General features: G+C 41.5%; 1 protein-coding gene across 2 annotated transcripts in view; it reads right to left on the bottom strand.

Moving 5' to 3' along the window:
- Positions 1 to 12,957, bottom strand: part of CEP83 (centrosomal protein 83kDa) — a 71,330-nt gene extending 58,373 nt beyond the window's left edge. For both annotated transcript variants that reach the window (XR_001145031.1, XM_004675809.2), the window contains exon 1: positions 12,516 to 12,957. The gene's annotated coding sequence lies outside the window, so the exon portion shown is untranslated. The remainder of the gene's footprint in view (positions 1 to 12,515) is intronic.
- Positions 12,958 to 13,536: the final 579 nt, after the last annotated feature.

Raw genomic sequence — 13,536 nt, 5'->3', positions numbered from 1 at the left:
CTGACATAAGCATTCTCTATCTCTGAGAACCTGCCAGGAAGTATAAAATTTTTCAAAGCCAGAAAAGGGAGATAAAAGTCATCCTCAAACAGAGGCTAATTTTAAAACCTCTATCTTTATAAAGAAAAAAAAAAGTAATTGCATGAGCCGTATTTATTGAATGGCTACTATACATGCTTCCTGAGCAGCCCACTAATACCAAAAGGGCTTTGATGAAGATACAGAAACACGCAGACCATGACATCAAGCAGACTTCTTAGCAAGGAAGAGCCTACCCACAATTAGAGTACTTATGGACCTTCTCTAAGTACCTTATTATATAAAGAGAAAATCCTTGCTCAAAAGAGTTCACAGTGATCGGCAAACATTTACATGCTAAACAGTTAGCTGCTGACTGAAAAAAAGAGTATCTGTTATTTATTAAATCCTTTGTGTTTTTTTTTTTAAGATTTATTTGTGCATACAGAACTGGGGTACAGGAGCGGTGAGAGGATTCACCAGAGACAAAATGGGGAGTAGAACAGGCCAACTGAGGAAGTACACTGCTGAGGGGAGCAGTGGGCGGGTCAGGAGAGGTCTGCTGCACCATGTGGTCACCTCGGGGGCAAGGGAATGGAACTCATGGGAAAGTGGCTTTTTAGCTTCTTAGTGCTGTGCTTTAACCCACTGCACCACCAGGGAGGGCCCTTTTTGTGCTTTTAAACAGTTTTACATGTGCACATATAGCCTAGTCAAACTCATACATGGATTCATAAAGTTTTTTACTTATAAAACATTGTAATATGGGTACATAGGGAAAAGATGCCTAATATTTGCAATAAGCAGTCAAGACTCCACAAAGAAAGTAACCTTGAGCAAAGGAAAAAAAAAGGATATGGGGAGAAACATCAAGTACAAAAGCATGGGGATAGAAGAGAACACTGGGGGACATTGGGGTAAGACAGGAGTGTGGGTGTAGTGGGGAGAGCAGATCAACCCAGACATGCAGAAGACTGGAATTTATCACCTGATCTGGGAGAACACCCAAAAGCTTTAACCTTATGGGTGGGATCAGATTTGCACTTCAGAAAAATAACTTGATTATACAAAACATGGAGAATGAGTTAGGGAAGGGGTGAAGAAGATTAATAAGAAGCTGAAAGTGGAAAAGAGGACAAAAGTAGAGGAAAGCAATGACAATGGTCTCAAGTAATATAGCATCAGCCAAGTAACCAAAAGGTAGTATTGAGATGAATTTAGATTAGTGAAGAAGATTTAGAGGCAGAAATAACTGAGTTAGCTAAGATATTAATGTCTTCTCTCAAAACAAAATATATTAATGCCACTGGATAAAAGGTGAACCAACAAATAAGGATGGGGGAAAAAAGTAAAAAGGAATCCAGTTAAAGTAGAAGAAAGGCTGTTTCAAAGATTACAATTACTTTAAGCAATTACTAATCATCCTTACCAACAAAGAGTCAAGCACAGGAACCTTTACAAAAGCATCTTACTAAAAGCCATACCACCATCTTAAAATATCTACCTTTCTTCTTTTGGTAGCAAAGGGGTAAATGCTAAAGTTGGATCTGTCAGGAACAAAGACATAAAATAGGTATTTTGTTCCTTAAATGTCCACCTGCTGGTACTCCTCCTCCTCCTTTCCCTGAAACAATCATCTCTATAGCAACATACTCTTTAAGAAATTAGTGGGTGAATAACTGGTTTTGGCAAAAATGTGAGAACTCAAAAACACGCTATTTTCGTTTAATACAAAAGATACAGGATAGAACGGCAAAATACACAAAAAACATAGGAAACAAAAATACTAGAAACCATAAAAATTGATGTGGCACATGTTTATATGTAAAGTCTTTATAGGTTACGATGACCCCTTGTGGTAAGATTTTTTAAATAATCTGTCATGTGTTATCTTTTTTAACTGAAAAAGATACTGATGCTTCTATAAACTCTTTGGCATATATAATAAGGTACTTAGAGAAGGTACATAGTACTCTAAATTTATTTTATCTGCTGGAAGCATGACTGTCTGATTTTGTGGACATGCTTGTTTGTAGGATTGTTTTCCAGCTGTTTATTTTGAACCCCATTTATCTTTGGAGCTCAGATGGCTCTCCTGTAGACAACAGAATGTTGGGTTTGTTTTCAGATCTAAAAACCCACTCTGAGTCTTTGACTGGCAAAGTCCATTTATATTTTGTGATTATTGATATATGGGTACTTACTACTACCATTTTGTCTAGTTTTCTGGTTCTCCTTATTTCCTCATTTAATATTTTATGGTTTTCTTCACCTTAATTTAGAAAAGAGTACTCCCCTCAACATTTCTTGTAGGGGAAGTGAACTGTTTCCAAACTTCAGTTTTTGTTTGGGAAGACTTGTATTTCTCTTATCTGAATGAGTCTTGTGCGACATAGTATTCTTGGCTGGCAATTCTTGTGTTTGAGTAATATGAATATATCATTCCACTCTTTCCTTGTCTGTAGCTTTTCTACTGAAGTCTGATGGAAATATTGTAATACATTATCTGCTTTTTATCTCAGGCCATCTTCATTGTTTTTTGTCGTGCACTCTTACTGATCTCACCATGTCTTTCTTAGGTGTTGCATTTAGGTAAACAGGATTTAGTCAGCTTCACTTAAGGTATATTGAACTTCTTCCCCAGGTGTGGGAAGTTTTCCTCTATTACTTCCTTAAATAGGCCTTTAGTTCCTACTCCTCTTCCCAGTCTGTTTTTATGCTGACTGTAATAGCATCAGATATTTCTCAAAATTTCTTTTTAACATCGCATTTCTCTTCTTCCATTTGGGTCCATACTGCATTATCTTTTAGGTCGCTGAATTGATCCTCCATTTTATCTATTTTACTTCCATGGGTTTCTCTAGAGTTCTTGATCTCAATTATTGAGTGCTAGTGTCTGAATGTGTTACATTATTTAAAGCTTCCATTTCTACTTTCTGTTAACTTATTTTGTTTCTGAGCTCATTAACTTGTTTTTCTGAATTTTGGTGCATCACTTTGATTAGCTTTTCTGCATTCTCTTATTTCTCTGACTTTGTGGGTTTTCTTCTATTTCTTTGAGTTCCTCTATAATAGCAATTCTGAACTCATGTGATAGAAAAATACAATATTCCATCTTTTTGTGTCTGGATTCTGGAAGACTGTCTCCTGGTGTCATATATTCAAGGTCCATTATTTCCATGTGATTTTTTTTTTTTTTTGCTCTGCCTATTTTGCTCCTTGAACTCTCCCTATTTTATTATTCTTTTTAATACTGCTAATCACCAAGATAAATTTGACTTTATTTACTTGTTTATTTTGGCCACTGCTGGCTTCTGAATGTACTGAGATCTGATTTGTAGTTACTGAGTCAGAGGGTCCGGAGGGACAGGAGGAATGAAGATGTTTATGAGTCTGGCACACTACCCCTCTGCCACCCGCCCCCACCCTCCCTCCAATATCCCTCTATTCTGGAGTTTGGGATGAAAGGCTCAGCAGTCCCTGTGCTTTCCCAGTCCTAGGGGGTAAGAAAAGTATGCTTCCACATAACCTCTGCTTTCCTCTCCCCACCGCCTGTGTCTATTCTGCACCACCATTTCCTACTCCAGACCACAACCCACAAGTTACTCTTTCCCCACTTTCTTTTTTTTTTAAGATTTATTTGTTAATGCTGACAGAACTAGGGTATAAGCCAGAGGTGCAGGGGTGGTGAGAGGATTCACCAGAGACTGAGTGGTAAGTATAACAGGGAGATCGACAAAGTACACTGCTGAGGGGAGCAGCAGGCGGGTCAGGAGAAATCTGCTGCGTCATGTGGGTCACCTTTGGGGCTGGGGATTGAACTCACACTGAAGCAGCAGCTGCTCACTTGCAGGGCTACATCCTAACCCACTGCACCACCAGGGAGGGCCCCTACCTCCTTTTCAATGTAACATAAGTCTCAGCATTGCACTCTATTAAAGTCTGCACTGGTGTCTAGTGCCCAATGGATAATCAGTTCTACTCCTACCTGAGAGATTATCTGTCCAACTAGTGTCCCTGACTTGCTGACTCAAGAGCCTCAGCCCATGGCAACCAGGCCCTGTTGCTGCCTTTGCCAGAGCCTGCTCCCCTGGGCAGAGCCTAGTGGGTATGTGCTGATTCCTGATCCCTCCCTAGGACACACTTAAGCTGTGGTGGCCCAGTAGAGTAGGTATGCTTCCTAGCCCCATCTCAGTGCTTGTGTGGCCTGCATTCAGAACCCTTCCAGGGCTAAGTTCTGCAGGAATCCTACTATCATTGGGGGCTGTTTCCAGAATCTCTCCTGGGGCTTGACGAAATATGTGAAGGCCTACTGTGGTCTGTTTCCAAGACCCTCCCACAGCTCACTGAACAGTGTGATGGCCCTACCTTGGCAGGTCTCCTTCCTGGTTCTTCTGCCACAAGTCTAACAGCAGGTCCCTTCTAGAGTTCACCAAGGATGCACCAACATATGCAAAGATCTGCTATGGAGGGTCTGCTTCAAGGTCCCTTCCAGAGCTCATGACACTGCACCAACATCTTTGTAGGCCTGCTGTGGCAGGTTGACTTCCAGATTCTGTCCCAGAGCTCCCCTAAGACTGCAAAGGATTACTGTTTAAGGCCTTGCCAGTTCTAGTCTGCTGCTTACAGGGCCCACCTGGCTACATGGGCTCACCTGCTTGTCCTGTTTTAACACTGCTCACCCCTCCTCTAGACATTAATCCTATCAGGGGCTATTGTGTTTTCCTTCAGCATTTATTGGCTGTGTTTTGATGTAATAGTTGTTGAGGATGTGGAAGCATTGAACCCACTGTCTTGATTTTTTCTAGGTTTTTTAATGTAGAAACTTTTTTTTAATTTTGGGCAAAACTTACAGCACTGGCAATCAGTTTACATGAATATATGAATTATGACAACAATTTTATGTCATTTATACACTTTTCTTACAAAATCTCAATGTTGATGAATCCAGTAATTAAGAAAGTAATTTATAATTATCTTTCATCAAGTTTACCATGCTTATTAAAATATGCTAAACACTAGTAAACAGAAAAGTTAATGATGCAGTTTGTACACAATCACCTTAATGAATCTTTTTAAAACAGTCTCCCTTCACAACCACAAACCTATATTCACCTCTTATCCTCTCTGGCCCTTATTCTCCCTTGTCTCTTCTCTCCAACTTGCCCAAAGAAATTCATGGTCTGTCTTTCCAACACAGAAAGTCAAGCTGCCTCTTCCACAGCTGCATTTATTACATCTGAATGACACAAATTTAAAAATCACATTCCTAAACTCTAGCCTAGCTCCGAACTCCCATTCTTCTCCTATGCCCTATCTACAACAGAACTTTGACATTAAGAATTAAACTCATTAATATCAAATGTTCTACCTGCCTTCTTTGAAAATATAAAATCAATAACCTTATGGCCCCCTTATTTCTTAGTACCCGCTCACCCCTCATTTCCAATCTCCTCCCATCTACTGTTAGTAACAAATTGTTAATTGTTAATATTTCTTCTTTTGTCCATTGATTTTTGTCCATTGATCTGCTTAATTAGTAACTGTGCAGAAACCCCTCTCCTTTGTTCCAACCAAGAAACTCAAGGCATGAGTCAGAACACAACTGATTAGATCTTGTGGTGAGAACACACCAGGAAAAGAGTTCCTTCTGGGCAAATCAGAGAAACAGCCTTCAAGATTTACATATTGCTAAAACTTCAAGTTCCAAAAAGATAAAACTGTAAGAGAGAACAGAACCCTTTGTTTTCCTCAAAGCACAGATAACAGCAGACAAATACATTAGGGACCCTACCCAATTTTTTTTTGGCTCTGCTTAAAACCTTGAAATAACTAGATTTGAGGGTTTCAGGACTCAGGTAGATTTCCCAGTTCTTTTAGAGGTTGGCTTAACTCTTGATTTTTCTGTAAACTCCATTTTGTTTGCCTCAATTATTTAAACTGGCAGGATTTTATCAATTTCTACTACTAGAGTCATCACTGTGCAAAATTTCAAGTATTTTACACTTGTTTTTGTAATACAGTCTCCTAGACAGTGTCCAAGATTCTCATCTTTACATAGCCTATAGGAATCTATTAGGACAGTCCACCTTATACACTATTTCTGTTATCATTACTCTTACTGTAAACCTGCTATTACCGGATCAAATGTAAACCTCAGCCAAACTCAAAATCCTGCATTAGCCAATACCATATAAGTGTAAACACTTCATTCATCTGCTCCACAGGGTCTTACACTACAGCACATTAGGCTTGCTTTACAGTCCCCATATGCAGTTGTTCATCCTCACCATCACAACTGTTTTCAGTAATATCAAACTGAAATACCTCCTTGTATCTTTTCAATTAACCTACAAATCAAGATCTGAGTCAAACCCAAAACCTTACAGTATGAATAATCAAACTACTTTCAGGATGCAATTACTCTAGAGCATACATACTGTCTGCCCTTTAGCCTTGTGCTTCACCAAGATACTTATTTCAAACTATCTCACATCTGCGTTTTTCCCTCTGCTTTTTTAACTATTTAAACTATTGCTCCAAAGAAACAGTTCCTCAAAGAAAGCCTTCAACATTCCATTTTCTTGGTCTTCTTCATAATTCCCAGTTCCAGTAAGTCTCATGATAGAAAAGTCATCCACTTAATTTCTGTGATGCTTAACCCTATTTTTCCATGTGTTTGCAATTTTAGAGATGACACAGCAAGAGTATCACCAAAAATACTGTTTGTGGAATCAATTATACCCATCTTAAAATAATTACCCATCAAGGAATTTTCCACTTCAAAATCAAAAATTGTGGGAGACAGTAATCAAGTCTTAAAAATGTATTAATAAATATCCTTTGATGTAGCATTGCCACATGAAGGAAGTGATCAGAGATGTGCACAAACATTTATCCTCTCCAAGGATCTTCTTATTCAATAACTGTGGAGAATATCTTTAATAGGCCAGAAGGTGTGGAAGAAAAGTCCTGTTTTCAAGATGCTCATATCAGTGTTTACTATAGGAAAAGTGGCTACCCCACCTTACCTCCCCAAAACAACACACAAAAACTAACATGTCATGCAGACAAGATATCCTATCTATGTGGATCAGGTTACTCCACATAGTTAGGAAATTAGTTTCTCTCAAATTCAAGTTAATGCCATTGAAAATCCCAACAGACTTTTAAAAATAGAAATAAGCCAATTCTAAAACATATGGAAACACAAAGGATAACCAAAATAACTTTGGAAAAGTTGGAGAACAATCTGTGTGGCATCAGTGTTAAGGCAGGCACATAAATTCAATGAGAGTTCAAAAAAAGATTCACACATATGTGGCAACTGAATTTTTCCAAAAATATAAAGTCAATTCAATAGACAAAGGATGGTCTTTTCAACAAGCTGACCCAAACAACTGTCTGTCCCTATGTCAAGACAATTAACTTCGAATTGTACTTCACACTACATATAACAACCGACTCAAGAAGAAACAGAGCTCAATGTATACATAAACACAAAATTAAACTATAAAACTCTTAGAAGAAAACAGTAATATTTTCATAATGGGTTAAAAGTTTCTTTGATAAAACACCAAAAGCATTCTAAAGGAGAGGAAAAACTGACAAACCAAAACATTTGTTCTTTAAAAAACACTGTCATGTTAATCAAAAAAAAAGAGGAACAATTACAAATCATATTAAGATAAAGGACTTGTGTCTAGAGTAAAGAATCCTCAAAACTAAAAGTGAGCAACTCAACAATGAGCAAAAAATTTAATACAACTAAAGAAATTACCTGGATGATTAAAAAGCACTTCAAAAATAATGTTAAGTATCATTAGTGAAGTGCAAACTAAGAACACAATGCCAGACATCTATTACAATAGATAACATATAAGACTGTTCATACCAAATAGTGACTAGAATGAACTGGAACTATAACTGTCATAAGCTACTGGAAAAACATAAAGTGGGAAAATCATTTAGGAAAACATTAGGAAAGTTTCTTAAAAATCAACTGTACATTTACCTTATAACCCAGTCATTCCATTTGTAGATATTTACCCAAGAGGAATGAAAGCATCCCTACAAAGACCTTAATACAAATGTTCACACTACACCTCATACATATTATCATGTTTCTCTATTTGAAAAACAATGTGCAAGAAGTTAAAATTTGTCAGCACTCCAAAACATATAACTATATTGTATGCCCTTTTAAATGTCTACCTTAAGCCAAAATATGATTCAGCTGAAAAAGACAGGTGAAAATACAAGAGGTAGACACTAGAATTTCATCAGAAAAATCCCTATAGTCCATTGCTAATGTTTTCAATGGTTGCTATGTTATACTGCAACTGTTGTTACTGGGCAACAACTCATAAGCTAAGAAACAAATGAATCAAACCAAGATTTAGAAACAGTACTATAAGATTTAGCTTGACTTTAACTGAAATAATTTATAAATAGCAGATACAGAAATTGTAGCAAACACTTAGTTGAAGACACCTTTTTTAAACGACAGGTGCTTTCCAAAAGGGAATGGCTAGGTGCAGATTCCTCCTAAGAATTTTAAGCCAAAAGCAATTTCAAAGCAAAATACAGAAAGTATTAAGCAAAGTATTTATAGAAAGCAAATCAAACGGGGTGGAGGAGGGGCGCTGCTACATTCCACACTCAGCAATGTCTGTGACTCAGAGAGGCATTCCTGATGGAAAAATATAAAAGTTAAAGAAATGCTAATCAATGAGGGCCCAATGAAAATAATGATATAATTTCATACACAATCATGAGCAGGTAAACAGAGACAGAAGGAAAAAGGGAGGAGGGGGCAGGTGTTTCTGAAACTAAGATTCCACTAAGGAAGAACCAGGAACTGACCAGGCTCCTCAAGCTGTCTTGGGAGTAGCAGGGCATTCCTGAGGGAGGCTTCTCTGACAGTGTCATGGGAAAGTCGCAAATATTCACTTTCTAGGAACAGAACCCTTCCATATTATGCCAACGAATTCCTCATATAATTCCCTTCCTCAGTTGCTCGCAAAAATTTTACTGTACTGTGGGGATAAATGAGAGGGGAAGCAAGTCAGAAAAGTCCAAAACATGTATTCGGCAACCTCTTCGGGCAGAGCCTAAAAATACAGTTCACTGAGATCTGATGCCCTGTCCTTAAGGAGTTTACAATTTAGTTACGAAGGTAAGATGTATCAAATGAATATGCATGAAATATATACCACAGGATTTCAGAGGTGAGGGAGTTTAGGACCTGCTACCCCTAAATATAATGCTTTGGTATATGCACTATTTAGATGTCAATGCACTTAACGAAAGAGCAGGTGCTTTTAGGAGGGCACATGCTGATTCTCCTTTTTCTTCCTGAAAGAAGATAAAACTCATGTTAAAGGTGCCCTCCCTATGAGGGCACCATGAGAAAAACATTCTTATCACAAAAAATAGAGAATCAAAGTTAAAAAAATCTGCACAAATAAACCTTGTGGAAGTAATCCTTATCCCTCCAGGTCCTTCTCCACGTGTACTACCGTTGGTCCAAACCCCCCATCTTCAATTTTTCACAAATTTAGTATTTGTCTAAAAGATATAAAAGCTTTCTGTTCTGATCACTCCATTAGGTCTTCCAGCTCCTTTGAAGGTTCCCAGGTACAGAGATAAAATTTGCATGCTTTTCTCCTGCTAGTCTGTTTTACATCATCTCTGACCTTAAGTTACTGACCTTAAAAAAAAAGTTTTCCAGGGCCTCCCTGTTGGCATAGGTGTTAAGTGTCAGTGCTTTCACACTAGCTGCCACCACTGTGCCCTGGCTGTGACCCGAGTTTGACCCCGGCCAGGGAGCTGACCCACATATGACACAGTAGACCTCTCCTGTCTCACCCACTGCTCCCCTTGCAGTATTTCAATATACCTGCCTGTTCTGCTTTCTACTCAGTCTCTGGTGAATCCTCTCACAGCTCCACCCCTATGCCTCTGGCCTACATCCTGGTTCTTGCATGCATAACAAAATAGATGGAAGTCATAGTGGAATTGAACTTTTCAGAAAACGTACATAAAAAACTGATATAAAAGGAAGAAAGCAGGCCCTCCCTGGTGGCGCAGCGGGTTAAAGCACAGCACTGAGAAGCTGAAGCCACTTTCGCATGAGTTCGATTCCCGCCTGCCCCGGAGGTGACCACATGGTGTGGCAGACCTCTCCTGACCCGCCCGCTGCTCCTCTCAGCAGTGTACTTTGATGATCTGCCTGTTCTGCTCCCCACTCTGTCTCTGGTGAAGCCTCTCACCACCCCTGAGCCTCTGGCCTGTACCCCAGTTCTGTATGCACAAATAAAAATATAAAAAAAAAAATTAAAAAAAAAAAAAAAGGAAGAAAGCATATAGTAGCTTTCGAGGATAATGAAGAATCCGATCAGGTCAAAGCACATTTTTTCTAAAAAGAATATAAGCTTGAGGAAGCAGTGTGTAAGAAGAGTTTGAAGAATTCAGATTAAGAAATGTTAACTTTAGTAACTGTTTTTTTACACAGATATGCATGCTCTTAAAGTACCCACAGATCAGACAATTAGAAAAAAATTACTATAAGGTAAATGGAAGATGCTGAGGCTTCTACTGCAACCTTCAATGCAGGGGACACTTGGGACTGTGGCTGGGGCACGCATGCCTGATGATGTACCCCTGGAGGATAGTGTGGGCTTGCTACGTGGACACCCGGAGCATGAGGCTGTAAGGGGCACCCCACAAACACAAAAGGACGCCAGAGAATCCAAAGAGAAAGAAAAAGCCCCTCACCCAACTTGACCTACCCCCCATCTCGCCAAGCCTGCAGGCCTGCCCCACAACTGCTGTAGAAAGGGCATCAAAACCTGAAAAAAAAGCCACTGAGGGCTCCAGGCCTCTCCTTTACCAGTTGCTGGAATTGATAGTGAACATGCCCTGTGTTTGCCTGGCACAAATATTTACTAAACTTAAAATTAATACATGCCCAAGTTATAGATGCCCAAGTTAGAACTCATTTACTTTAGGCAAAGAGACTGCAACAATAAGACAAACTATTAAAAAAGAAAAAAAAAAAGGAGCCTGATAATTCAGTAATTTTACTGTTCAGATTGTGTTCCTCAAAGTTTCTTGAGTTAGAATTTCCCAGGACAAAAATGCTGACTTGATTACTAAAGATTTTATCACACAACTTGAGTCATTCTTGAGTTTTCTTTTTCTGTCTGGCCCAACTCTTGAATATTTCATTAATGTAGCATCAACATATGGGAAAGAAAAGGAAGGAGAGGACTAACATGAAGTCTACAGATTTTTGCAGTAAAGACATGCTATAAACCATTAAACTTCAGGTGCCAATTCTCACCAGTAATAACTTTATTTCAAGTAATGTATTCAATCAAGTCCTTTCACCCACTTTCTCAAATGGCTATTATCTGAAAACTACTTTACACACACGTAGTTAAGTGTTCATTAAGAGTAAGGTTCAAAACCCACCTGTGGGCAATTAGCGCTTCACTTTCCACAGTTCTAAGTAATCCTAGATTGGTATCACCCTTCTTTGAGAAAGGTCCCAAATGTAGCCTCTTCATTTCATAAACGGGTCAAGAAAGGGAGAATATCATATTTTGTCAGAAATAACCAAAGGACAACCCAAATCCATTTGCAACTCTCTGGAGAGTTCTGTGATACTTAAGTGTAAAGTATTACAATAGTTCTGGATCAAAAGTTTGAAACCAAACCTCAGTACCAAAGGTATTAACTGTAACCACTTACATACAGCCTAAACCCTTACGTTTACAGCATTCTGAACTCAGATAATTGCAGGATAACTACATTTAATTATATTCTAGTTGATATCAGGCTTGTTTACACTGACGTTGCTTGGTAACGGCAGCATGGCTTTAAAACGATCTTAACTCAGTTTCAGATTTACTCAAATATTTCTACTGGTAATCTGAGCACACTGAACTCGGCCATATATACAGGAACTGAGAGCGTTTCGCGTGACCCTAGACATTTTTGAGAGGTTATTAAAATTGCCTTCTAAGTACATCTAATGTGAACAGGTTTTTAAACCACCTGGCAGGGGTACTTGAAGAGCAAAATGCTCATTAAGGTCCAAAGCAGGACAAGGTGGGTTTCCCAAAGTCCACCTGCGCCAGGCATTGACTCCCAAGTCCCAGACGTTACCCAGGTCGTGACAGCCCACATCACAGTTAAGACGGTCTTCGGGAGCCAGCAAACTGGTAAAACGGTCTTTCCACCAGCGACCAAGCTGCAGCGACCGCACGTTTGGCCAGTGACAGACCCGGCCGCAGAGCCCTCGCTGGGGCGCTCAAAAAGCTCCCGCGTTTCACGTGCAACCCACTGACCACTGAATTGGCCTCAAGTCTCCTCCCCGACTGCCCCCTCTAGGACTTTACAGGAAACCCGCCAAAAAATGAATTCGAGAGCCACTTGCGGAAAGGGCATGAGTGTTTCCAATGCGGCAGGACCGCGCGGAGGTCACCTACCTGACACACACACGGTCCCGCCACGCGCGCGCAGCAAACTTCAGTGACCGCGGCTCCTGCCGCGCTGGCCAAGCCGAGACGCCGCCGCAGCTCCAGCCAGCGGCACCCACGCAACTCCTCCCGCCGGGTCATCGGGGCGAGGGGCAGTCCCCCACGCGGGGTGCCGGCCAGCCCGCCACGCCTGGCGAGGTCCAGGCGGCCGCTGACCCGCAGGCTGAGGGCGAGCAGACTGGGGGCAGGGCCGAGGGCGCCCCTCGGGCTCCAGATCCCGCGGAAATCTGAGGCGTCCGGGGAGAGTTCCGCGGGCGGCGGCGGGTAAAAAACCCCGCTCCGCCTCAGTGGTCGACCTCTTCGGGGGTGCGGGGTCAGTCCCGGCGCCGATAACGTAGCGGGACGCCACCCTCGGCTAGCTGCCCGCCGCCCCTCTAGCCCCGCGGAGCGGACTCAGTCCCGAGACCTAAGGGCGCGAGAAGCAGGAAGTCCCGCCCCGACGCCGACGTCACGGACGCCGTGGACGCCTGAGGCGGGGGAGGAGGGGGAGAGCGAGCCGGGCGCGGGCGGCCGCCACAGACGGCGGGAACGTCGGCGGGAAAGCCGGCCGCTTGGCGCTGGGAGAGGGCCTTGTGGCTGCGCGGGGATCCCGCAAACCGGAGGGAACGTAGACTGCGGGACGAGCACCTCCTCCTGCGTGGAGCCCAGTGGCGCGGCTGGTGGAGGTGGAAGCCCGTCTCTCTCGCCTCCTCCCAGCGCCGCGTCTCTGGGGCTCTCCTCTGTTAGCCCTAGTCTCTCCCTCTGAGCGCCCCCCCACTACCCGCCCTCTTTCCACACTCAGTTCTCTATGGGCTCCCCTGGAGGTCCTACTGCCACCCCAGTTTGCCTTCTTGAACGTGCTGATGTACTGGGTCTGCGAATGTCTGCTAGTATTGTTTTAAGCACTCGTACATACACTAGTGAACTGCTAGTTTGGAAGTTGTAAACTAGAGTTGAAAGTGAAGCTGGGTTTTGCTGACGTCAGCCAGAA

The sequence above is a fragment of the Condylura cristata genome, unplaced genomic scaffold, assembly GCF_000260355.1.
Source record: "Condylura cristata isolate star-nosed mole 26May11 unplaced genomic scaffold, ConCri1.0 scaffold00004, whole genome shotgun sequence".
Lineage (NCBI taxonomy): Eukaryota > Metazoa > Chordata > Mammalia > Eulipotyphla > Talpidae > Condylura > Condylura cristata.
The sequence above is the reverse complement of the archived record's forward strand: the minus strand, read 5'-3'. Positions and strand labels throughout refer to the sequence as shown.